General features: G+C 41.6%; 1 long non-coding RNA gene across 1 annotated transcript; it reads right to left on the reverse strand.

Moving 5' to 3' along the window:
- Positions 1-4,156: 4,156 nt before the first annotated feature.
- LOC125547885 lies at positions 4,157-7,470 on the reverse strand. Its single transcript, XR_007300822.1, has 7 exons — positions 7,232-7,470; positions 6,303-6,385; positions 6,099-6,189; positions 5,345-5,733; positions 4,977-5,270; positions 4,813-4,892; positions 4,157-4,729 (listed from the first exon to the last, which is right to left on the reverse strand). It is a non-coding gene; the product is annotated as an uncharacterized LOC125547885 (long non-coding RNA).
- Positions 7,471-27,873: the final 20,403 nt, after the last annotated feature.

The raw sequence follows: 27,873 nt of genomic DNA on the forward strand, positions 1-27,873 counted from the left end.
AAAAAAACTGCGCAGTCCAAAAAAAGTTTATAAAAAATGGGTTTCCCGTTTCTAAAGAAAATAGAAGTACAAATTTTAATAACAGAGCGGTGCCATGTTTATTACAAAACTAGGATTTCCCACTTTACTAATGAATAACCCAAGAAATTCAAATCAAAAAATAGAGTAGTTCAAAATTTTAAAAATATATTATTCCCGTATCAAAAAACTAGAGGTTCAAATTTAAATAACGAAGAAGTTCAATATTTATTACAAAACCAAGAACGTCAAAAAAATAAATAAATAAAGTGTTGTTCAACAAATTTTTATTAATAATTCTTACAAACAATTTGATGCTTATTTTAAAACCATAGTTTTCTAGCAATAAAACAAAGAAGTTCGCATTAAAATAACGCAGAAGTTTGAAGGTTATAGAGAACTCAAATTTTTCTCGCTACTAAAGAAATAAATAGGAGAAGTTCAAATTAACAAAAAGGAACAACTAAAAAACATTTAAAATAGAATTCTCCAATTTTCTTTTATAAAAAACTAGAAGGTCAAACTAAAAATAACGAAGTGGTTCGATGTGTAGTAAAACATTAGGATTTTACCGTTATTAAAAAACTCAGATATTCCTTGTTATTAAAGAATCAACCATGAAGTTTAAATTGAAGAGACACTCAAATTTGATGTTTATTCAAAAATAAAAAATAATTCTTTACTCAATATATAAATAAATGTGAAGTTCAAATTAGAATAACAACAGAAGCTCAAAGTTTATTAAAACCTAGGATTTACATGTCCAAAAAAGTCATTTTGGCATTTTAAAAATAACTCATAAACGGCAATGAATTTTGAAAAAAAGTTCCTATTCACAAGCTTTCCAACGGCGCGAATATGAAAAAAAACAATCAACACAGGAAAGTTGTGTGTTTTCAATAGCTTTCCATCGGTATATTATTTGTTTAATTCCAGTGAGTGGTTTGGCAGTTATGGGCTAAAACAACACACGAAAAACAGAGTGAAATTCAAACAATCATGCCGCAAAAATTTAACTTCTTCATGCAGTGCGTTTTCGAAGACTCAATTTTCCCCGTTTCTAAATGACTAGAAGTTCTAACTTAAAAAAAGGAGCGGTTCAATGTTGATTACGAAACTCAAAATTCGCGTTAATAAAGAATAAACCAAGAAGTTCAAATTAAAATAACGGAGTAATGTGATGTTGATATAGTACGAAGAAAACAAAAGTGTCACCTACAAAAAATGATAACTCTCAAAGTTCAAATTTAATAAATTGAAGGGTTCAAAGAAATTGTTATGAGCGTACACAAAAAAGTGCCCAAGAAGTTCAAATAAAAAATTATTTCAAAATATTTATAAAAATGGATTTTCCCATTTGTAAAAAAAATCAGAGAAGTTGAATTTACAAAGAGGAACATTCCAAAAGAGTTTATAAAAAATGGTTTTTCCCGTTCTTAAAAAATTAGAAGTTTGAATTAAAATAAAGGCGCGCTTTAATCTTTATAAACACAAGATTTTGCCTGTTACTAACAAATAAAACTAAGAAATTCAAATAAAAAATGGTGAAGTTCGATGTCTATTAAAAATTTGGATTTTTCTCATTATTAAAAGAATAAAACCAAGAAGTTAAAAAAAGAATAAAGATGTTCAAGTTTTTTAACAAGAAAAAATTGCATAATTTCAATAGCTTTTCAAAGGTGTATCATTTGTGCGTTTCAATGTTTATAAGCAACTCAGTTTTTCCTCGTTACTAAAGAATAAAACTAAAAAATTCAAATTAAAATAACGGAGCTGCTCGATGTATAAAAAAAACTCAGATTCTTCTCGTTTCTCGAAAAGAAGTATTTAATACAGTTACAAAAAAAGTTGTTCGATGTTTACTTAAAAAGGTATTTTTTTTCTAAATATAAAACTAAGAAGTTAAAATTAAAACAAGAGAGAACTTTGAGTTTATAAAAACCTAAAATTTACAAATTAGAATATCGTTGCCATTTTTGGCATTTGAAAAACTACTCAAAATGGCAATGAATTTCAAATTTTTGTCTACATGAGAAAATTGCTTCTAAAACATAATATTTCCAACGGTATATCATACGTGTTATTCCCGGAATATAATTGAAATGTCTTGTGTATATCATTTGAAACAGGTTTTAGCGTGTTTAAAAGATGCTCTTAAACCGTCATGATTTTGTAAAAATGTTTTCCAATAGCTTTGTAATGGTATCATTTGCTCAATTTCGATGAGTTCTTTAGGAGTTTTCCCGATAAAAAAATTGCCAGAAGTTCATGTACTGCATTGTGTGTGTTTTCATATGGGAAAAAGGAATAAAAAGGCAAAGTATAAAATTTTGTTGCTAGAAGTTCGGGTGCTCGGCATGGGAAAGTTCAAAACTTCTTTTGATAGTGGTTCACTGTGTATTACATGTTCAAAATCACAGAAAAAAATTGTTCTTGGTCTTCTAAAATAATTCTCTCAATCCATTACAAATTTGAAACAAAATGCTCTACATTAAAAATTGGTGTATGTTGCCCATTAACCGTATTAGAAAAAATTGCGTCTTTTCAACAGGTTTCTAAAGGTATATCATGTGTGCAACTCTGACGAACGGGTGAGGAATTACAAAAAAAAATGCATAACATAAGTTCAAAGTGAAAACAACGAGCAGTGTAAGTACTACACGGAATGCTTTTCGAATGAGAATAAAAAAATAAAAAAATAAAAGCCTAATAGGTTTCTACAAGAAGTTCATGTCCTCTTCCCTACACGGTTTAAAATTTATAGTGTGAGACATCGGTAGTTCATTTACATGTTAAAAAAATGCAAACAATGTTTTTTTTGCCATTTTTAAAACTGCTCGAAAATGGCAATGAATTTGTAACAACTATTTACATAAAAAAGTTGCTCCTATTCATAAGCTTTCCAACGGTATATTATATGCTAAATTTTGATAAACAATTTAAAAGTTTCGTGTATAACATTAATAACAATTTTGATAAACTTTCTAGATGGAAAAGAAGCGCATTTCTATAAGCTTTCCAACGCCATATCATTTGCATCAAACGGATTAGCCGTTTTTAAATTCTGCCAACAATACGAGCTCGACTGTTCGGTTTGAAAAATTCTAGCATTTTTAAATTACTCTTTAACCGTATGGAATTTGGGAAAACTTTCTATATGTAGAATGAGTGAATTTGCAGAAGCTGTTCAACGCCATATCATTTGCCTTATACTGACAAACCGTTTAGAAATGGGCTCACAAATACTATTCATGTTTTTGCCGTATGTAGAAAACGGCTTTCAAAACCGCTCTTAAACCGTGTAGTTTTTGACAAAAATTTAACTTAGTTGTGATCCACGTGTCCACATCTTTCCAACGGTATATCGCAAGCCCTATTTGGACAATGTTTGCGGAAGTTCAAACTGTCTCTAGGTGAAGTTCAACTATTATTACTGGGACGGGTCGACTAGTTATCCGAATTTTACGTAGTGAATCGGTATGAATGTGACTATTTTCATATTGATTCACTGCGTAAAATTTGGCATAAGAAAAAAAAAGGTCATAAGACCAGGAAATTTGCATTTTATGTACATTTTACACTATGTTTTTACATTTGCAATTTTACGTAACATAAAATATTTTTTACGGTGATTATATATTTTTCTTACGTTCTCTTTTTACATCTGAAATAAGACAAAATTTACATAAAGTAAAATTAAAGTGCATTGATGTTAAAATAGAGGGGATGAAGAATAACTATTCCTCACCCAGGGTGACGAACAGTCAATATGAATGTTGTAAACCATTAAAAAGAAACAAACTTACAGTTGTAAACCGTTAAATGATCACCTTAATTACTCTTCCATCTCAAGCTGATGACAAGAATTTAGCTCACAATACAAAAAGAACAATAAAACAAGTAGGCTAACATACTTGGTGTAACTTCTAACAAGGATTGTGGTTTCAAGAACAAGCTGGTATTCGCATTTGTAATCATAGTTGCACATCTTTTATCATCATGCCTATGACATATAATAAGAGCAATATATAGGAAAGAACCAGGAACTAAGAACAGCCGAATAACTCACCTTATATATCTTGCTATCCACACCAAGAAAATGATTCGGGTTAAATGGTTCGACAGAAATGATGCTATCTAACCAACCGGCTTAACCCCCTTTCCGTTAATTTCTTAACAAAAATAAAAAAAAAGTTCATTACAGGAGACATGCAAGAAGGAGAGCAAGTTGGCACACTAATTGGAAACCAGCTGGAGATTCTCACACTCAAAACATATCTTAGCCCCTATTAGCACTACTTCAACAGCATCTGAAGAGAGCTACCAGTACAGGAACAAGCAGCAGCATAGGACGGGCCAGCACTCAGGCTCCCTTAATCAGGTATTGTCATTCGTTTCCTGTTCTGTTTTGATCCTTGGCTGAAGCAATTTCGTTTTTCTTGTGGTTGCCATTTAAAGGTAGACCATTTGACCTAAATCATGTGTGTTAAGTGCTCTGATCCTTGATCGAACAATTTTCCTAAATCATCTCTGTCATGTGCTTGTTGATTTTGTACTGTGCAGGTTTGCAGAGAGAGGAGGACAAAGCTGCTTTGAAGGATGGTGGTTCCAAGCTGATGCAGAACGAAGCCCTGTGTTGATGCATTGTGAGGCAGGTAGATCTTCTGCTGACAATCAAGCATAGCCTGTTGGAGGTGAATCTGCACGTTCCCTGATAAGAACAACACACCAGAAGGATTATGTGTACAATTCATGACACAAAACATGTCCAGTTATGCACTTAGTGTTACCTACCTCTTTTTACTCTCCGGTGCTGAAGTGGAACTACCCTGCCCGCTCGTTCCAGTGCCTCCCTCACCCCTTGAAAGATAAATCTGCAAACATATAATAAATCCAAGTGAAGCTTTACTGCCATTTCTTTTAGCATAACAAAAAAAAACAGAATAATAAAGTATCACCTGCTCATCCTTATCCTTTAAAAACTTTTCCAGCTTATCCAGAAAAAAATGGTTTTAATTGCAAATTTCAGATTATACGAATCCGGATCAGCACAATCGATTGTACCAATAACCAAACCACTCATGTCAAACACGGGCGCTCCAATCAATTGCATAATCTCCTTGGTTTCTTCAACCTTTTCCTTATCGTTTGGAACCAAACTTCGTCCTGACATGGGGCAACTCACAGCAAATGTACTCTCGCTTCGATAAATATGATTCCTTGCCCTATCAACAGCTCTGCAGTTCGGATTGCTATAAAAGGAGATGTCAGCAAACAAGTGAACTGTAAGGCGGTCAGTAGAAAAGTAAGTATGCAATATACGCACCCGACAGTTCCAGTCATCAAACCAAGTGTCTCATCCTCTTCCACCACACCAAGCATGAAAATATCTTGCCTCGTGGTTGGAGACACATTGAACCTGACAGGAGGAGGGCGAGCAGTGGAATACACTAGTAGAACCGCGTGCTTTTGTGTTGTCTTTTTCAAAAAGACACTCGCAACGCTTTGTGTACTGTCATGGAACCGAACTGTAATAGTCTCGCCATCCTTGATTTGAGATTTATCTACGCCAATCAATGCTCTACTTTCATCCGAAAAAAGGACAATTCCGGTGCCAAAATCAACGGAGTCACCATCTTTGGACCGAAGAAGTAGAACGACAGATCCAGCTACTTGGTTATACAGCCTATCTAACTCTTCCTTGTCTGCCGCAATCTGAGAATTCAGAAGAAAAGGAAAAAGAACGAGCTTCAAGGCCTCTACATTCAATACGGAAGCGGAAATATCAGAACATATGATACATAATATGCTCGGTTTCCACAAGTTATGAAGATAAACTGCCCATACAGAAAATGGTTTGAAAGATGATATATTGTGTGTGAGGTGGACTGTGTACAGCGGGTGGAGCGAGATTGCTTACGGAGGCATTCAAAGACTGGAAACCGATGCTAAAAATTCCTGACTCTCGACCGAAAATCTCGGAAGAAAAAGAGTAGACTGCCTAAATCGATAGCTTGCTTAGCTCAAGATTGTAGCAAGAAAGCACAACAAAGAGAGTGAGGCTAACATAGGATGCTTACCGGAGGCATCCCTGATCTCTTAAGAGGTCAGAAGGTCTTTCCTCCTTTCCTCAAAATGGTGTTCGATGAGTGATGACTAGGAGGCTCGAATCTGCACAGAAGTACAATGTAGCTTTAGCTATGAGCGAATCACCAGCTTGATTACAAGAAGATGTAGAGGAGTGAAGGAAGCATAAATGCACTAAACATATCAATGCCTCTAACCTCGCTCGCAACGAGATGCTGGTCACAGGAACCTCCTTATCTTTTTCTTGAGGTTTATTTTTCAAAACAATCAGCCCATATAACTGCATGACAAAACACTAATATAAGTAATTCAGAAAATAATGACATTCGTTGTCATGCCAGCATTCACAGCGATAACACAGAGCATCAACATCAAGTGGACACTGCAGAAAATAGATAGGGTGCAAGATCAGGAATACACTGTCCCTGCCCACACCAGTCTTTCCAGAACAAAATGAGTGCACCGTTCCTAATCTCAATTTCAACCACCATGGAAAAGAAGACACGAATGCGTGCGCTCATCCATATGTTGAGTGACTAAATTAGAGGTTTGAGAAGCTGCTGTGAAACAGCAACAGAACTGACCAACATATCCATTTAAGAGTCAAAAAACTACTATGTACTGATTCTACGTATCACTGGGCATAATTGGTTTTATCATAACATGTAACAGGTGAGTAGCAAGAAGTACGGGAAGAACTCCATGAATCCATACACATAAGTATATCTTTACCTCATTTTCTAAAAAGAAAAAGTATATCTTTACCAAATTCACAGCCGCAGCCAACAAGATCCAAGGGAGGGCTGGCCAACAGACAATCAATGCTAACAAAGGACCCCCAAATGAACATCAAAATCCATGCTTTCCGAGACAGAACAATTACCAAATTGAACCTATCTACACTCTCCCTCCCTCTCTCTCTCCCCCCTACGAGTTTGAAGACCGCTTTGCCTAGAAAATACTACTAGCAGATATTGCCAAAGAACACACGCACTATATATTGGACCCTGGACACTGGGCCACAGCCAACAAGATCGATGGAAGGCTGGCCGATTCCAAGGCTACACGGGTTCGCTAAGGCAAGCTTTGGGGGAAAGGGAGGCGGCCGGCGCTGCGGCGGACGTACCTGCGCAGTGGAGGGGAGGCCCGGCGGGGTGGACCGGAGTTCCGATTGTAGGAAGAGGTGGCGGCGATTTTGGGCTCCGATTGTTGTGAGTCCTGGGGAAGAGGACGCCTCCGAAGTTGAGGGCCGGACTCGGGTTTATCGAGGGGTTTGGGGGTATCGGAGAAGGGGTTGGAGGGGGCAAGCGGCGGGGGTGGGACTTGGATTCGCCCGGCGGGGGCGGGACTTGGGTTCGCCCGGCGGGGGCGGGGCGGGGGCGGGGGCGGGGGCGGTGGCGGGCTTGGGCGATGTGGGAGGCGGAGGCGGCGGCCGCTGTGGCGGAGACTCGAAGAAGGCACCTGCCGTGCGGGGGAGGGGCGGCGGGAGAACGAAATGGAAGTTCCGATTTTTCTTTTTTAGGGTGAGAATTTCCGATGTTAGGGCAAAATTATCGCAGCCACTTATCTCCCTTGCCATATGGGCCACGGGGTTGGCCTGGCCCTGTGAGCCCGTGATGGGTGCTCCAACAATGCCTGTCCGTCCAAGCGCTAAAATTCCTTCGTCATATCCCGTCTTTTCACGCAGATTTAAGTTTTAACGGTCAAATAAAAAGGTCAAATTAAAGCACTTGCGAAGAGAAGCATAGCTATATTTTGCTTTGATTATAAAAAAACATCGTACTAGGTCGATGAATCCCTTTCTTCAATGTAATCTCATAAATAACGCAAGGGAGCCATGATGGAAATCCCACTCCAATACTGCAACAGCAAAGAACGGAAATTGATCTTAATCAAATAAAAAAAGGCACAGGACAAAAATAGATCCTATCAACCTAGCCGAGTGCCAAGGGTATTGCCATGGAACAACAAAAAATATGGTAATTAAATAATTATTTTAATTGAGAAATGTGCATCGAACCTGACAACATGTGGTTCAATTCCTATAACAACAAACCGTTTTTTCTCTATCCAAATAATGTGTTTCGAGCCCGGGGCCATGAGCCCTTTTTCCATTTCAAAGAAATGAATTTTTACAGCTAATTTTTTTCCTTGCACACAAATAGAAGTGTAGTATATTCGTACGGATTTGTATAAAATCCATTTTTGTATGTGAGAGATAAAAAGATACACCTGCAAAAATCAGCTTGTTATTTTCCTTTTTTTGCCGGATTTCTGTCTTTTTTGCAGCGCATTATATAACATATGTTTGAACGAAATTTGATTGTCACTTAGAGCATATGCATATGTTTGTGTGTGAATTTTATTGTAAATTTTTAGTGCCACTTTACCGCCTTTCAAAATAACGTGCTCAGAGATGTGAGCCAAAAATCTGGTTATGCTCTATCTCGCTTCTTCCTTCATAGGCAATCTTCATCTCTCTTTAACCACTCTCTCCTTGCAAAAAGATAAAGTTACATATTTCTCGTTGACATTTCCTTTCCTTGACTGTGTGAGCCCTCTTTTCAAAAACCTTTTACTTTATATCTTACAGATTTTTATCAATTCAAATATTCTTTTGATCTCTTTTTTGGCAATCAATTAGTTAAAAGAAAAGTTAAGCAGTACCGCTCACAACTAACTAAAGTGAAACATAAACTCTATGAAGGTGCAAAATCTTGTATATAAACAAAAGAATGAAAAAAAATCTCCGAAAAGATAGACCTCTTAATTTACACCCCGCAAAAAAAAACCCATCTAAATAGCATATGCTACTTCCTGACCCATGTTAGAAATGCTCCGTCCATTTCATATTAATTGTTGTTGATTCAACAAAAAATCTCGAGATGTTTTTTTGTTGAATCAACAACAATTAATATGATTCCCCGCAATCTCGATTCCCCGCAAAAAAACAATTAATATGATGGTCAGATGTAACAAAACTATCGCCCGACAGCTCCGCCTCCAAATCCCCACCTCTTACCCACGTCCAGCGACGTACCTGTGCCCGGCAGGTGTCCGCCCGACCGGAGCCGCGGCATGGCGCCACCACGCGGCCAACCAGCGCACACCGGCCGTTGAAGCCCTCCGTCGTCTCTCCCTCCCCGTGACTGCATCCTCCTCCTCGAGTCACCGCGCTAACACACCCTGCCACCACCTCATGCATGCCTACTTCACTGACCAACAATGGCCATGGACGAGGTCGGCAGCTGCCGTGGCCTCAACCACCGCCCCATGCGCTGCTCTCCCCGCAAAGGTGTAGCAACTCGGGCGTTCTACTTATGGCTGAAATCAATTATCTTTGATTTTTTTATTTTGATCAGATTGAAATTAAGTGTATGCAATGAAAAAAGAAATTGAATTAGACTACTTCACTTTTTCATACCACTAATATATTCTATGTAGATTCAAAGATAATATAATAGAAAGACAAAAAAGTGACAATGCGTTCGGCCAAAAAAATCTAGTGCCAAGCGTACCAAATTCTTTGAAAACACACATCAGAGAAACTTAGATACCTTTGAACTCCAAATGCCCGAACAATGAATCAAAATTGCAGAATCTGTAGAAGCACGAGCTCAAAAACAAAATTTATGGAGCCCAGGAAAGGTTTCATGGAGTACAAATATTCTATTCTATATAGTGTATCACAGATTTTCACTTGGCCTCCTGAGAGCCCACCTCCCTCCCCCTCTCCCGTGTCCCCCCCCCCCCCCCCCCCCCCCGCGGCGATCCGGGGGCTCAACCCTAGCCGCCGGAACCCGCCCCCTCTTCTCTAGCCCTCCCCTCCCCTGCCGCCAGCAGGCGTCGCCGGGCTAAGCCCGCGTGGCGCTGGCAGCGGCAGGCTCTTCTCTCCCCTTTGCTTGGTCTGGCGGCATGGGCGCAGCGAGATCCGGCGGAGGCCTGGCCGGCGTGGCGCGCAGTGACAATGGGGCGGCGTGGTGGCGGATCTGGCGAGTGCGGTGGCTCGCGTGCCGCCTGGGGGCTCCTCCCCTCTCCGCAGGCGTGTGGGGTGGGCGCGGGGGCCGCGCGTGGTGGGCGCGGATATGAGGCGGCGGCCTCTTCCGGTGAGCGTGCCTCCCTTCCGGCGGCGAGTGGCTGGCGCGGATGCTGCGGGGCGCCCTCCTTAGCTTCTCGGGCAGCAAAGGTGCGGCGAACATGGGGATCGAGGCTGGGGTTGCCCCGCTGGTCCCATGCATCGAGCTGAAGACGACGTCCTCCTCTGCTCCTGGTACACCTCACCCCGCTAGCCCACTGTTGGGTGGGGCGACGGGGGCGTGGGCTCTGGATCGGGGGAAGCTCCTGGTCGACATAGGCGGCCACGATGTCGGCAATGTTCCGGGGATTGCTACCCTTCCTGAAGGCGACGTCGTGATCTTTTCCCTCGCCCTCCACTTCCGTGACCCGAGTGAAAGCCCAAAATCTCCTGGATTGGGCGGCGGCGATGCTCCGGCGCCGTTTTCTTTCTGAAGACGCCGCCTTGAGTCGGTGGAGGTGGTGGTGTGAGCTTCTGAGCGAGTGGGTCGTCGATAATCTTCAGTGGTGTCCCCGTTCGATGGCTTGCAGTAGGCACCACGCTCCTTGCCGGAGATGATGTGTTGGTGGAGGGATTGCTCTACTTGGTCGGGTCGCCGTCTTGTCGTCTTTCCCGGCCACTGTCTGGGCCGGCTATGCATGCTCGGGGGTGAGAATCTCTGCCTACCAATGGCGTGGCGTCCGACAGTCCAGGACGAGACGACCGGGGGGGGGGGGCTCTTTGGTGGCGGAGGTGGATGGCGGCTTTGCAGTGGTGGTTCATGGAATGTGACGGTGTGGTCGTCCTCCGCGGTGAGTAGTCTCCTTGCCTTCACCTTCTCAATGGCAGGGTGTGCAGCTCGCTGAGGGCTTCGATGCTCAAGCCTTTGCTTGGTGCATTTGAATCCCGTTACACTACTAGGGAAGAGCCTAGCAGTAGCGCGGGTATTAGGTTTATCAGTAGCGCGGGCTCCCGCGCTACTGATATGTCGCCACAACTAACTTTTAGCAGTAGCGCGTGTTGGCCCACACTACTGCTATACACGGGTAGCAGTAGCGAGCTTTACGGCAGCGCGCTACTGCTAATAGCTGCAACGCCTTTTGTTAAGCCGCGCTACTGGTAAGAGCACGCTGCTGCTAACTTTGTTCCCCTCGCTATTGCTAGTTTTATTAGTTTCCGATTTTTTCCTGCATATTTGTTTTGTATTTGAATAGGCTTTATACAATAATCTCTAGCATATCATACACATACAAATGTAATCATAGCATATACATACAAATAGTCTCATCAAATCATGTCATCATCATAATCATCATCCAACACAAAGTGGTCTCTCATCATCATCTCGAAAATAGCGATACAAGTCTCGAATACTTGCAACTACATGCATCGTCATCCATCTAAACAATGATATACGCGAGAAGAGCTATCACTATGAGTGAGAGCGGAACTATGCAGTACATGAGGCGGCAGTTATGAGTCCTCTCTCGTGCTAGCGTGAACCTCAAGTAACTAGCTTCTGCTTCTTGTCTGCTTTTGAAGCCTTTATGGCTGGCGCCCGAGACCCGATCCACTTGCGCCTAACACTCAGGCCACTCGTCGTACACTCCCGGAACCTTCCCTTTGTACACGACATAGCTTTGCTTCTTCGCCATCAAGAATCTAGGTCCCTGTTAGATATGCATCTTCATGAAGAGAATGTACAAATCATATGCAACAAAATATACTTGAGCAACACGAAAAAAAGGGTTAGCAACTAGATGCAACATATAGTAAACACATAAATAATCAACGCAGTTTCATCGTACGCAGACTAATTAACTAGAGGTACGCAGGTCATTGTACCCAAACTAACAAAGTAGCATTACGCAAGTTCTGCAGGGACCGTGGACATCACAAAGTTTCATCGCTACAGAAAGTATACAAGTTCAACTGACACATATCATCATCATCGGCATCGTAAATCAATAGAACTTCCATCCTTCCGTATCATCGAGGATGCACCCTAGCTTCTTGAACAGTGTGAGGTCCTGACGTTGCATGCCTATGCGAGTTCGGACGTCAGCTTGCGATATAGGGCCGTGGTGGAACACCCCCTTCTCTTCGACGACTTCTTTCATGATGATCGTCGCAATGTCCCTCTGGATGAGAAAGAAGTCATCTCTAAGTTTATAATCCGCTTCTCCTTGAGATTCTACCCACTTGCGGATATGATCATCGCTTCTGGTTGTCATGCGAAGCTGTTGGTGATCCCTTCTGAACTCCATCATGAGATGGAGGAGGTAGAATCCATCATTCCTGCTTGGTTTTGGGACATGGATGCAGCAGAAGTTAGTTTTATGCGAAAAACCCGGCTTGCGGTTCCTTTGTTTCCTGATCTGCAGGTGGCCACCCCTTAAGCTGAAGCCGTGGAGAGCATCATCTAGAATATTCATTACGTGGGTGTAGAACTTATTCTCGTAGTTTCTGGTAGGGTTGAAATACACGGCGTGGGAGACTCGCGGGTAAAGAACGATAAGGATGGCGCGCCCATTGCTGCGGGAAAAGAACACCTCAAATTATTCTCCATATGAGCGAGAATGAATGATTGAAATGTACGAAAGGGTAGTCTGGCACTGACTTACTTTGGATGATAAGACAGGAGGACAATTTCCTGGTCCTTATTCTGTACCATGAAGTTTTCGAGGTACTCCCTAGCAGTTTTACGCTCAAAGTCGCGGAGACTCAAGAAGGACTCGTGCATGTACTATGGATCCGCCGCACAGATTTGCAAGACTTCTTCTCTCTTCATGACGGAGCTCATATGTAGCGCAAAAAGGTGGACGATTGTAAAATCGAGCCGCCTTGTCAGAAACATCTCGAAGATATGCTCAAACCGCAGGAAGAACACCTCCGCTGGCCATGTGTCGACGTAGCACTTCCCCTCAGGCACACGAGCCGCGTATGTTGGATATCCTAGATCCTTTGAGGCTAGTAGGCTTTTCTCAGTCGACAACACATGGTCGTGCAGTCTCCTGAGATCCCCAGATAATGCCTCCAGCGGTTTCGACGGTAGCATAGTCTCGCCCGCGACATGAAACATGGCCGCACCTTTGACGTGTACACGCTCTTCAAAATCCGCCGTCTGGCTGCTATGTGCTCTCGCTTGTGTGTAGGCAGCAGTTCCTTTCGTCGCCAGTCTCTTCCTCTCCTTTTTCTTGGATTGACCTTCCAGACCCTTCCTTAACCCCAGCCCCAGTGTTGTTGGCCTAAGCACTGTACGACCCTCGGCTAGTTGAGCCTGTGTTGATGCGGCATCTTCAGGCGTGTCCTATGAGGATTGCATGAAGAGAGACTTCTTGCAATCAACCCTGCTAGGACGTTCCTTCCCGGGAAGTTCATCCATATCCTCATCAGCATGCTGATAGCCTGAGTCGTCATATGACTGACTCATCATATCTAAGTCGCCGTCATAGGCGCTGATATGTCCATTTTGCATCATGTTTTCTTACTATTATTTATGATGTTTTTATGCATAATAATGCTTTTGGAAGTAATTCTAATGCCTTTTCTCTCATAATTTGCAAGGAACACATAAAGAGGGAGAATTCCGGCAGCTCGAAATCTAGACCTGGAAAAGCTACGTCAGGCCACCTATTCTGCACAACTCCAAACAAGCCGAAACTTCACGGAGAATTTTTATGAAATATTTGAAGAATATTGGAGCAAATAAGTACTAGAGGGGGCCCACCAGGTGGGCACAACCCACCTGGGCGCGCCAGGGAGCCCAGGCGCTCCCTGGTGGGTTGTGTTCACCCAGGCGCACCTCCGGTGCCCATCTTCTGGTATATAAGTCATTTTGACCTAGAAAAAAAAATAAGGAGAGGACTTTCGGGACGGAGCGCCGCCATCTCGAGGTGGAACTTGGGCAGGAGTACTTTTGCCCTCCGACGGAGCGATTCTGCCGGGGGAACTTCCCTCCCGGAGGGGGAAATCATCGTCATCATCATCACCAACAACTCTCCCATCTTGGGGAGGGCAATCTCCATCAACATCTTCAACTGCACCAACTCCTCTCAAACCCTAGTTCATCTCTTGTGTTCAATCTTGTTACCGGAACTATAGATTGGTGCTTGTGGGTGACTAGTAGTGTTGATTACATCTTGTAGTTGATCACTATATGGTTTATTTGGTGGAATATTGTATGTTCAGATCCAATATGCTATTTAATACCCCTCTGATCTTGAGCATGTTTATCACTTGTGAGTAGTTACTTTTGTTCTTGAGGTCACGGGAGAAATCATGTTGCAAGTAATCATGTGAACTTGATATGTGTTTGATATTAGGATAGTATGTATGTTGTGATTCCCTTAGTGGTGTCATGTGAAGGTCGACTACATGACACTTCACCATATTTGGGCCTAAGGGAATGCATTGTGGAGTAGCAATTAGACGATGGGTTGCGAGAGTGACAGAAGCTTAAACCCTAGTTTATGCGCTATTCCGTAAGGGACCGATTGGATCCAAAAATTTAACGCTATGGTTAGAATTTATTCTTAATACTTTTCTCGTAGTTGCGGATGCTTGCTGGAGGGTTAATCATAAGTAGGAGGTTTGTTCAAGTAAGAACAACACCTAAGCACCGGTCCACCCACATATCAAATTATCAAAGTAGCAAACACAAATCAAACCAACATGATGAAAGTGACTAGATGAAATTCCCATGTACCCTCAAGAATGCTTTGGTTACTATAAGAGACCGTTTTGGCCTGTCCTTTGCCTCAAAAGGATCTACCTTGCTGCACTTTTGTTACTACTATCATTACTTGCTCGTTACAAATTATCTGGCTATCAAACTACTCCGTTACTTACAGTTTCAGCACTTGCAGACACTACCTTGCTGAAAACCACTTGCCATTTCCTTCTGCTCCTCGTTGGGTTCGACACTCTTACTTATTGAAAAGAGCTACAACTGATCCCCTATACTTGTGGGTCATCAAGGCTATTTTCTGGCGCCGTTGCCGGGGAGTGAAGCTCCTTTGGTAAGTGGAATTTGGTAAGGAAGCATTTATATAGTGTGCTGAAATTTATTGTCACTTGTTACTATGGAGAACAATCCTTTGAGGGGTTTGTTCGGGGTATCTTCACCTCGATTAGAACCACAATTAGTTACCCCTCAACCTACTGCACCTACTAAAAATATCGAATATGAAATTCCTTCAGGTATGAAGCTGCTAGCTAATCCTTATGCAGGAGACGGAACTGAACATCCTGATATGCATTTGATATATGTGGAACAAATTTGTGGATTGTTTAAGCTTGCATGCCTGCAGGTCGACTCTAGAGGATCCCCGGGTACCGAGCTCGAATTCGCCCTATAGTGAGTCGTATTACAATTCACTGGCCGTCGTTTTACAACGTCGTGACTGGGAAAACCCTTTATCCTATGCATCTAGTTCATCGCGATCGGAATTACATATGTAATTTTTGGCCTCGTGAAGGAGAAAGTATCGCTCTAGCTTGGGGGAGGCTTAAGTCAATGTTATATTCATGCCCCAATCATGAGCTCTCAAGAGAAATTATTGTTCAAAATTTTTATGCTCGGCTTTCTTGTGATGATCAATCCATGCTTGATACTTCTTGTACTGGTTTTTTTATGAAGAAGACTATTGAATTCCGGTGGGATCTTTTGGAAAGAATTAAACGCAACTCTGAAGATTGGGAACTCGACGAAGGTAAAGAGTCAGGTATTAAGCTTAAGTATGATTGTGTTAAATCTTTTATGAATACCGATGCTTTTCAAAAGTTTAGCACTAAATATGGACTTGACTCTGAGATAGTAGCCTCCTTTTGTGAATCATTTGCTACTCATGTTGATCTCCCTAAAGAGAAGTGGTTTAAATATCACCCACCTGTTAAAGAAGAAGTTAAAGAACCGGTTCCAGCTAAAGAGGAAACTATAGTTTATAATGTTGATCCAGTTGTTCCTACTGAAGGAAATATGCCCTAGAGGCAATAATAAAGTTATTATTTATTTCCTTATATCATGATAAATGTTTATTATTCATGCTAGAATTGTATTAACCGGAAACATAATACATGTGTGAATACATAGACAAACAAGAGTGTCACTAGTATGCCTCTAATTGACTAGCTTGTTAATTAAAGATGGTTATGTTTCCTAACCATGGACAAAGAGTTGTTATTTGATTAACGGGATCACATCATTAGTTGAATGATCTGATTGACATGACCCATTCCATTAGCTTAGCACCCAATCGTTTAGTATGTTGCTATTGCTTTCTTCATGACTTATACATGTTCCTATGACTATAAAATTATGCAACTCCCGTTTACCGGAGGAACACTTTGTGTGCTACCAAACGTCACAACGTAACTGGGTGATTATAAAGGAGCTCTACAGGTGTCTCCAAAGGTAGATGTTGGGTTGGCGTATTTCGAGATTAGGATTTGTCACTCCGATTGTCGGAGAGGTATCTCTGGGCCCTCTCGGTAATGCACATCACATAAGCCTTGCAAGCATTGCAACTAATGAGTTAGTTGCGGGATGATGTATTACAGAACGAGTAAAGAGACTTGCCGGTAACGAGATTGAACTAGGTATTGGATACCGACGATCAAATCTCGGGCAAGTAACATACCGATGACAAAGGGAACAACGTATGTTGTTATGCGGTCTGACCGATAAAGATCTTCGTAGAATATGTAGGAGCCAATATGGGCATCCAGGTCCCGCTATTGGTTATTGACCGGAGATGTGTCTCAGTCATGTCTGCATTGTTCTCGAACCATAGGGTCCGCACGCTTAAGGTTTTCGATGACAGTTATATTATGAGTTTTGATGTACCGAAGGAGTTCGGAGTCCCGGATGAGATCGGGGACATGACGAGGAGTCTCGAAATGGTCGAGACATAAAGATCGATATATTGGACGACTATATTCGGACTTCGGAAAGGTTCCGAGTAATTCGGGTATTTTTCGGAGTACCGGAGAGTTACGGGAATTCGCCGGGAGAAGTATTGGGCCTTGATGGGCTTTAGTGGGAAGAGGAGAAAGGGCCTGCTGCGCCCCCCCTCCCCTCTAGTGCGAATTGGACTAGGGAAAAGGGGGCCGGCCACCTTTCCTTCTCCTCCACTTCCTTCTCCCTTCCTCCCCTCTTGGTGGACTCCTACTAGGACTTGGAGTCCTAGTAGGACTCCACATCCTGGCCGCACCTAGCCTTGGCCGGCCTCCTCCTCCTCCATCCTTTATATACAGGGGCAGGGGGCACCCCATAGACACACAAGTTGATCCACGTGATCGTTCCTTAGCCGTGTGCGGTGCCCCCTGCCACCATATTCCACCTCGGTCATACCGTTGTAGTGCTTAGGCGAAGCCCTGCATCGGTAGAACATCATCATCGTCACCACGCTGTTGTGCTGACAGAACTCATCCCCGAAGCTTTGCTGGATCGGAGCCCGGGGAGCATCATCGAGCCGTACATGTGCTAAGAACTCGGAGGTGCCGGAGTAATGGTGCTTGGATCGGTCGGATCGGGAAGACGTACGACTACTTCCTCTACGTTGTGTCAACGCTTCCGCAGCCGGTCTGCGTGGGTACGTAGACAACACTCTCCCCTCTCGTTGCTATGCATCACCATGATCTTGCGTGTGCGTAGGAAATTTTTTGAAATTACTGCGTTCCCCAACACCTACTGCTTATATTGAGAAACCACCTTTCCCTGTTAGGATAAAGGAACATGCTAAAGTTTCGACTGTGGTCAACAAAAGTTATATTAGAACACCCAAACCTGATGAACAAATTAAAGTAGAGCCTAGTGTTGCCATGGTTACAAATCTCTTGGAAGAAGATATAGATGGGCATGTTATTTACTTCTGCAATGAAGCTACTAGAATTGTCAAACCCGAAGATAACCACAAACCTGTGGTTGGCATGCCTGTTGTCTCAGTTAAAATAGGAGATCACTATTATCATGGTTTATGTGACATGGGTGCTAGCGTGAGTGCTATTCCTTACATTTTATATCAAGAAATTGTAAATGACATAGCACCCACAGAGATAGAAGACATAGATGTTACTCTTAAACTTGCTAATAGATACACTATTTCACCCATTGGGATTGTTAGAGATGTTGAAGTCTTGTATGGGAAAATAAAATACCCTACTGATTTTCTTGTTCTTGGTTCCCCACAAGATGACTTTTGTCCCATTATTTTCGGTAGACCTTTCTTGAACACCGTTTATGCTAAGATAGACTGTAAGAAACAAACTGTCAGTGTTAGTTTTGGTGATGAGTCTCATGTGTTTAATTTTTCCAAGTTTAGTAGAAAACTTCATGAAAAAGAATTTCCTAGTAAGGATGAAATAATTGGTCTTGCTTCTATTGTTGTGCCTCGTACTGATCCTCTAGAACAATATTTGCTAGACCATGAAAATGATTTACACATGCATGAAAGAAATGAGATAGACAATATTTTCTTCGAACAACGTCCTCTGCTTAAACACAATTTTCCTGTTAAAACTCTAGGAGGTCCTCCTCCACCTAAAGGTGATCCTGTGTTTGAATTAAAACAATTGCCACACACTTTGAAATATGCTTATCTTGATGAAAAGAAGATATATCTTGTTATTATTAGTGCTAACCTTTCAGAACATGAAGAAGAAAGATTACTGAAAGTTCTAAGAAAGCACTGAGCTGCTATTGGATATACTCTTGATGATTTAAAGGGCATTAGTCCCACTCTATGTTAGCACAAAATTAATATGGAACCTGATGTTAAACCCGTTGTTCATCCCCAACATCGGTTAAACCCGAAGATGGAAGAAGTGGTAAGAACGGAAATATTAAAACTTCTGGAAGCAGGTATAATCTATCGCATAGCTGATAGTAGATGGGTAAGTCCAGTTCATTTTGTCCCCAAGAAAGGAGGTATTACTGTTGTTCCTAATGATAAGAATGAACTTATTCCACAAAGAATTGTTACAGGCTATAGAATGGTAATTGACTTTAGAAAACAAACAAAGCAACTAGAAAAGATCATTACCCTCTGCCTTTTATTGATCAAATGCTACTACCTCCATCTCGGTGAATAAGTCATTCGCGTAGTTCTAGGTTAACGATTTAACTATCTAAATATGTATTATATGTGCAAAAAATATATATTTAGAAACTACATTCGTGTAGAAATCTATTGATATACTTTTCACGACATATAACACATATTTAATTGCTCAAATCGATGACCTAGAACTACACAAATGACTTATTCACCTAGACGGAGGTAGTAGAAAGATTATCTAAGCACACACACTTTTGCTTTCTTGATGGATATTATGGTTTCTCACAATACATATTTCTCAACCTGATCAAGAAAATACCACTTTCACTTGTCCCTTTGGAACTTATGCTTACAGATGTATGCATTTTGGTTTATGCAATGCACCTGCTACATTTCAAAGATGTATGAATGCTATATTCTCTGATTTTTGTGAAAAGATTGTTGAGGTTTTCATGGATGATTTCTCTACTTATGGGAAGTCTTTTGACGATTGTTTAAGCAATCTTGATCGAGTTTTGTAGAGATGTAAACAAACAAATCTTGTCTTTAATTGGGAGAAGTGCCACTTTATGGTTAATGAAGGTATTGTATTGGGTCATAAATTTTTGAAAAGGGAATTGAAGTGGACAACACTAAGGTTGATGCAATTGAGAAAATGCCATGGCCTAAAGACATCAAAGGTATTCGTAGTTTCCTAGGTCATGCTGGTTTCTATACGAGGTTTATTAAAGACTTCTCTAAAATTTCTAGGCCTCTTACAAATCTTTTGCAAAAGGAAGTTCCTTTTGTTTTTGACGATGATTGTTTTGAAGCCTTTGAGACACTTAAGAAAGCCTTAATTTTTGCACCTATTGTTCAACCACCTGATTGGAACTTGCCTTTTGAAATTATGTGTGATGCTAGTGATTATGCTGTTGGTGCTGTTCTAGGACAAAGAGTTGATAAGAAACGGAATTTCATTGATTATGCTAGTAAAACTCTAGATAGTGCTCAACGAAATTATGCTACTACTGAAAAAGAATTTCTAGCAGTGGTGTTTGCTTGTGATAAATTTAGATCTTACATTGTTGACTCTAAAGTTATCATTCACACCGATCATGGTGCTATTAAATATCTTATGGAAAAGAAAGATGCTAAACTTAGACTTATTCGTTGGGTTCTCTTGCTACAAGAATTTGATTTGCATATTACTGATAGGAAAGGAGCTGAGAACCCAGTAGCCGATAACTTGTCTAGGCTTGAAAATGTGCTTGATGACCCACTACCTATTGATGACAGTTTTCCTGATGAGCAGCTAGCTGCAATAAATGTTTCTAATACACTCCTTGGTATGCTAATTATGCTAATTACATTGTTGCTAAATATTTACCACCAAGCTTTACATACCAACAAAAGAAAAAAAAATTCTTCTATGATTTAAGACACTACTTTTGGGATGACCCACATCTTTATAAAGAAGGAGTAGATGGTATTATTAGACGTTGTGTACCTGAGCATGAACTGGGACAAATCTTACAGAAATGTCACTCCGAAGCTTATGGAGGGCATCATGCTGGAGATAAAACAGCTCACAAGGTATTGCAATCTGGATTTTATTGGCCTACTCTCTTAAAGGATGCCCGTAAGTTCATCCTATCTTGTGATGAATGTCAAAGAATAGGTAATATCGGTAAGCTTCAAGAAATGCCTATGAATTATTCACTTGCTGTCGAACCATTTGATGTTTGGGGATTTGATTACATGGGACCTTTTCCTTCCTCTAATGGGTATACACATATTTTGGTTGCTGTTGATTATGTTACTAAATGGGTAGAAGCTATTCCAACTAGTAGTGCTAATCAAAACACCTGTATTAAAATGCTTAAGGAAGTTATTTTCCCAACGTTTGGAGTCCCTAGATATTTAATGACTGATGGTGGTTCACACTTTATTCATGGTGCTTTCGGTAAAATGCTTGCTAAGTATGATGTTAACCATAGAATTGCATCACCTTATCATCCTCCGTCTAGTGGTCAATTTGAACTTAGCAATAGAGAAATAAAATTAATTTTGCAAAAGACTGTCAATAGGTCCAGGAAGAACTGGTCTAAGAAATTAGATGATGCACTTTGGGCTTATAGAACAACATATAAAAATCCTATGCGTATGTCTCCTTATAAAATGGTTTATGGAAAAGTTTGTCATTTGCCTCTTGAGTTAGAACATAAAGCATATTGGGCAGTTAAAGAACTCAACTATGATTTCAAACTTGTCTGTGAAAAGAGGCTATTTGATATTAGCTCATTAGATGAAAGGAGGCAAAAGACTGTCAATAGGTCCAGGAAGAACTGGTCTAAGAAATTAGATGATGCACTTTGGGCTTATAGAACAACATATAAAAATCCTACACGTATGTCTCCTTATAAAATGGTTTATGGAAAAGTTTGTCATTTGCCTCTTGAGTTAGAACATAAAGCATATTGGGCAGTTAAAGAACTCAACTATGATTTCAAACTTGTCTGTGAAAAGAGGCTATTTGATATTAGCTCATTAGATGAATGGAGAACCCAAGCTTATGAAAATGCCAAGTTATTTAAAGAAAAAGTTAAAAGATGGCATGATAAAAGAATTCAAAAACGTGAGTTCAAAGTCGGAGAATATGTTCTTTTGTACAACTCTCGTTTCAGGTTCTTTGCAGGAAAACTCCTCTCTAAATGGGAAGGACCCTATGTTATCGAGGAGGTTTATCGGTCTGGAGCTATCAAAATAAATAACGCCAAAGGTACTAACCCGAAGGTTGTTAATGGGCAACGAATAAAACATTATATCTCAGGTATGCCCATTAATGTTGAAAGTAATATTATCCAAACATTGACACCGGAACAACACATAAAAGAATTCTTCCGGAACACTCCAGAATCATGAAAATAAGGAGGTACGTGATAAGGTAAGTAAACGGACTCCGAAAAATCCACAAAAATATTTTTTGTCAGTTTTGGAATATTTAGAAAATTTAGAAAATAAGAAATTTCTAGGAAGCGTACTCTGGTGGGCACCTTCCGGACACTATTTTTCTACAACTTACTTGTTTCTCAAGATAAAAAAATCTTTATATACCCCCCGAACCTGTTGACCACTGTATTGCGGAGAAATCTTCTGTTTTATTTTTCTTGCTGTTTCACTGACAGATCTGAAAATATGTCATCCCAAGACTCTGAGGGTGAGAGCTATGTTGCTGACTTCATCGCAAACCCTAAGTCTTATGGGGATGTGGAGCATTATGGCAGGACTTCGGAGGAAGAGGAAGATTATTACCCTAGGGAGAAGGAGGAGACGAGCTCAGATGAGGATGAAGCCCCGTTGCCTCAACCTGGGGAGATGCATGTGGAGTTCAAGAAGTCCAGCCTCCCCAACAAAGCAAAGAGGCCTAAGGTTCAGTTTATACCCTTCCGCCTTTTGCAGGAAAATAAGCAAGATTTATGCAAAATGGTATCGGAGCTTGAGCAGGAGATCGTTGAATTGAAGGAGGAAAATTCCATCCTCAAACATAAGCTGAGAAAGAGGGACAAACCCTCTACTTCACCACCACCACCTTCTTCTTCACCACCAAAGGAAAATTGAGTTTCGGGTATGGGCACTCCCCTTGGCTTTCACCAAGCTTGGGGGAGGTGCCTCGGTATCATATCATCCCTATTATCTTTTGCCTTTACTTATTTCAGTTCGATCTTTTGCCTTAGATGAATAAAAGTTTAGTTCGATCCTTTCTTTTCGAGAGTTTGGTTAGCGATCTATCTTTGTAATCGTGTGCAAGATATATAATAAAGTTTAGTTTGAGTTTTTGCTTTATTTACTTTCATGTTGCAATAAAAAGAAAGGAAAGAAGTGAATTAAAAAGAACATATGCTAATCTTTGAAGGAAATATGCCCTAGAGGCAATAGTAAAGTTCTTATTTATATTTCCTTATATCATGATAAATGTTTATTATTCATGCTAGAATTGTATTAACCGGAAACTTAGTACATGTGTGAATACATAGACAAACAGAGTGTCCCTAGTATGCCTCTACTTGACTAGCTCGTTAATCAAAGATGGTTAAGTTTCCTAGCCATAGACATGTGTTGTCATTTGATGAACGGGATCACATCATTAGAGAATGATGTGATGGACAAGACCCATCCGTTAGCTTAGCACTATGATCGTTTAGTTTATTGCTATTGCTTTCATCATGACTTATACATGTTCCTATGACTATGAGATTATGCAACTCCCGAATACCGGAGGAACACTTTGTGTGCTACCAAACATCACAACGTAACTGGGTGATTATAAAGATGCTCTACAGGTGTCTCCGATGGTGTTTGTTGAGTTGGCATAGATCGAGATTAGGATTTGTCACTCCGATTGTCGGAGAGGTATCTCTAGGCCCTCTCGGTAATGCTCATCACTATAAGACTTGCAAGCAATGTGACTAATGAGTTAGTTGCGGGATGATGCATTATGGAACGAGTAAAGAGACTTGCCGGTAACGAGATTGAACTAGGTATGATGATACCGATGATCGAATCTCGGGCAAGTAACATACCGATGACAAAGGGAACAACTTATGTTGTTATGCGGTTTGACCGATAAAGATCTTCGTAGAATATGTAGGAGCCAATATGAGCATCCAGGTTCCACTATTGGTTATTGACCGGAGATGTGTCTCGGTCATGTCTACATAGTTCTCGAACCCGTAGGGTCCGCACGCTTAACGTTCGATGACGATTTGTATTATGAGTTTATGTGATTTGATGACCGAAGGTTGTTCGGAGTCCCGGATGAGATCTCGGACATGACGAGGAGTCTCGAAATGGTCGAGACATAAAGATCTATATATTGGAAGGCTATATTCGGACATCGAAGGTTCCGAGTGATTCGGGTATTTTTCGGAGTACCGGAGAGTTACGAGAATTCGTCGGGGGAAGTAGTGGGCCTTAATGGGCCATACGGGAAATGAGAGAAGGGCTTCAAGGGGTGGCCGTGCTCCCCCCATGGGCTGGTCCGAATTGGACTAGGAGGGGGCGGCGCCCCCTCCTTCCTTCTCCCCTCCTCCTCCTTCCCTCCTCCTACTAGGAATAGGAAAGAGGAGGGAAATCCTACTAGGACTCCCCACACCAGGCACGTCCTCCTAGGGCTGGCCACCTCTTCCCTCCCCTCCTTTATATACGTGGCCAGGGGGCACCCCATAGACACACAAGTTGATCTTAGCCGTGTGCGGTGCCTCCCTCCACAGACTTCCACCTCGGTCATATTGTCGTAGTGCTTAGGCGAAGCCGGCCCTGCATCGGTAACTTCATCATCACCGTCAACACGCCGTCGTGCTGACAAAACTCTCCCTCGGCCTCAGCTGGAGTTCGAGGGACGTCACCGAGCTGAACGTGTGAAGATCGCGGAGGTGCCGTGCGTTCAGTACTTGGATCAGTTGGATCACGAAGACGTTCGACTACATCAACCGCGTTACTAAACGCTTCCGCTTTCAGTCTATGAGGGTACGTGGACACACTCTACCCGCTCGTTGCTATGCTTCTCCTAGATAGATCTTGTGTGATCATAGGATTTTTTTTGAAATACTACATTACCCAACAATCTTATGGTAAGTGATGACACCACATAAGGAAAAGTATAGGTAGAAAATTTTATTAGAGATTGATAAACATAGCATTGGTCAATGATGCAACTCATGAAAGAATTAATAAGGGAAGAGAAGATTCACATATAAATACACTATCCTAGAAATCTTTTGTGATTGTGAGCCCCCATCAAAATATAATATGCCAAAATTGTTGACGTTGGACAAGGAAGACAACGTAATAATTCATGTTTGTTCATATTCGCATAGAAGTCATATTGTCATGGACCCTTTAACATGTGGTGCTTGCCCCTATCTTTGCTAGCCAAAAAATTCCGCACGAAGTAGAGATACTACTTGTGCATCCAAAAACCCTTAAACCCAAATCCTATTTCAAGAGTCCACCATACCTACCTATGGATTGAGCAAGATCCTTCAAGTAAGTTGTCATCGGTGCAATAAGGCAAGAAAAATTGCTTCTAAAATTGTGAGATCATTTAGTGTAAGAGAAAATTGAGCGTTGCACGAACTTGTGATGGCGAAGAATAAAAGCGACAGACTGCATAATAAAGATCGCTACCACAAGGGGTAATGCAACTTGATGTTCTTGAAGGAAATATGCCCTAGAGGCAATAATAAAGTTATTATTTTATTTCCTTATATCATGATAAATGTTTATTATTCATGCTAGAATTTTATTAAATAGAAACTTGATACATGTGTGGATACATAGACAAAACACTGTGTCCCTAGTAAGCCTCTACTAGACTAGCTCATTAATCAAAGATGGTTAAGTTTCCTAGCCATAGACATATGTTGTCATTCGATGAATGGGATCACATCATTAGGAGAATGATGTGATGGACAAGACCCATCCGTTACCTTAGCATAATGATCGTTTAGTTTTATTGCTATTGCTTTCTTTATGACTTATACATATTACTTTGACTATGAGATTATGCAACTCCTGAATACCAGAGGAACACCTTCTGTGCTATCAAATGTCACGACCTAACTGGGTGATTATAAAGATGCCCTACAGGTGTCTCCGAAGGTGTTTGTTGGGTTGGCATAGATCGAGACTAGGATTTGTCACTCCGAGTTTCAGAGAGGTATCTGGGCCCTCTCGGTAATGCACATCACTATAAGCCTTGCAAGCAATGTGACTAATGAGTTAGTTGCGGGATGATGCATTACAGAACAAGTAAAGAGACTTTCTGGAAACGAGATTGAACTAGGTATGATGATACCGACGATCTAATCTCGGACAAGTAACATACCGACGACAAAGGTAACAACGTATGTTGTTATGCGGTTTGACCGATAAAGATCTTCGTAGAATATGTAGGAGCCAATATGAGCATCTAGGTTCCGCTATTGGTTATTGATCGGAGAGGTGTCTCGATCATGTCTACATAGTTCTCAAACCCGTAGGGTCCGCACGCTTAACATTCAATGACGATTTGTATTATGAGTTATGTGATTTGATGAGCGAAGATTGTTCAGAGTCCCGGATGAGATCGCGGACATGAAGAGGAGTCTCGAAGTGGTCGAGAGGTAAGGATACATATATTGGAAGGCTATATTCGGATATCGAAAAGGTTCCGAGTGATTCGGGTATTTTTTGGAGTACCGGGGAGTTATGGGAATTCACCGGGAGAGGTAATGTGTCTTATTGGGCCATACGGGAAAGGAGGTGGCAGACCAAAGGGGAGGTGGCGCGCCCCCCCCATGGGTCCTAATTGTACTAGGGGAAGGGGGCGGCGCCCCCCTTGCCCTTTCCTACTCCCGCTCTCTTTCCCTCTTTCCTTCTCTCCTACTCCCAAAAGGAAAAGGATTCCTACTAGGACTTGGATGTCCTAGTAGGACTCCATACTCTTGGCGCACCCCTAGGGGGCCGGCCTCTCTCCCTCCCTCCTTTATATACATGGGCAGGGGGCACCCCAAAGGCACTCAAGATTTGTCTTAGCCGTGTGCGGTGCCCCCCTCCATAGTTACACACCTCGGTCATATCGTCGTAGTGCTTAGGCGAAGCCCTGTGCCGGTAACTTCATCATCACCGTCACCACGCCGTCGTGCTGACGAAACACTCCCTCGTCCTCAACTGGATCAAGAGTTTGAGGGCCGTCAACGTGCTGAACGTGTGCTGAACACGGAGGTGCCGTACGTTCGGTAGTTGGATCGGTTGGATCATGAAGACATTCAACTACATCAACCGCGTTACTAAACGCTTCCGCTTTTGGTCTACGAGGGTACGTGGACACACTCTCCCTGCTCGTTGCTATGCTTCTCCTAGATAGATCTTATGTGATAGTAGGTATTTTTTTTGAAATACTACATTCCCCAACAATGGCATCATGAGCCAGGTCTATGCGTAGATGATATGCACGAGTAGAACACAAAAGAGTTGTGGGCGGTAATAGTCATACTGCTTACCACCAACGTCTTACTTTGATTCGGTGGTATTGTTGGATGAAGCAGCCCGGACCGACATTACATGACCGCGTTCATGAGACTGGTTCTATTGACGTGCTTTGCACACAGGTGGCTGGCGGGTGTCTGTTTCTCCAACTTTAGTTGAATCGAGTTTGACTACGGCCGGTCCTTGTTGAAGGTTAAAACAGCACACTTGACGAAAAATCGTAGTGGTTTTGTGCCTTGGTAAGAACAGTTCTTGCTAGATACCCGTAGCAGCCACGTAAAACTTGCAACAACAAAGTAGAGGACGTCTAACTTGTTTTTGCAGGATATGTTGTGATATGATATGGTCACGACATGATGTGATATATGTTGTTGTATGAGATGATCATGTTTTGTAAAGTTATCGGCAATTGGTAGGAGCCATATGGTTGTCTTCTTATTGTATGAATTGCGATCGCCATGTAATTGCTTTACTTTATCACTATGCGTTAGTGATAGTCGTAGAAGCAATAGTTGGCGAGACGACTGATACGTCCATTTTGCATCATGTTTTCCTACTGTTATTTACATTGTTTTATTGCATAATAATGCTTTTTGGAGTAATTCTAATGCCTTTTCTCTCATAATTTGCAAGGTACACACAAAG

This window comes from Triticum urartu, chromosome 3, assembly GCF_003073215.2.
Source record: "Triticum urartu cultivar G1812 chromosome 3, Tu2.1, whole genome shotgun sequence".
Taxonomy (NCBI): domain Eukaryota; kingdom Viridiplantae; phylum Streptophyta; class Magnoliopsida; order Poales; family Poaceae; genus Triticum; species Triticum urartu.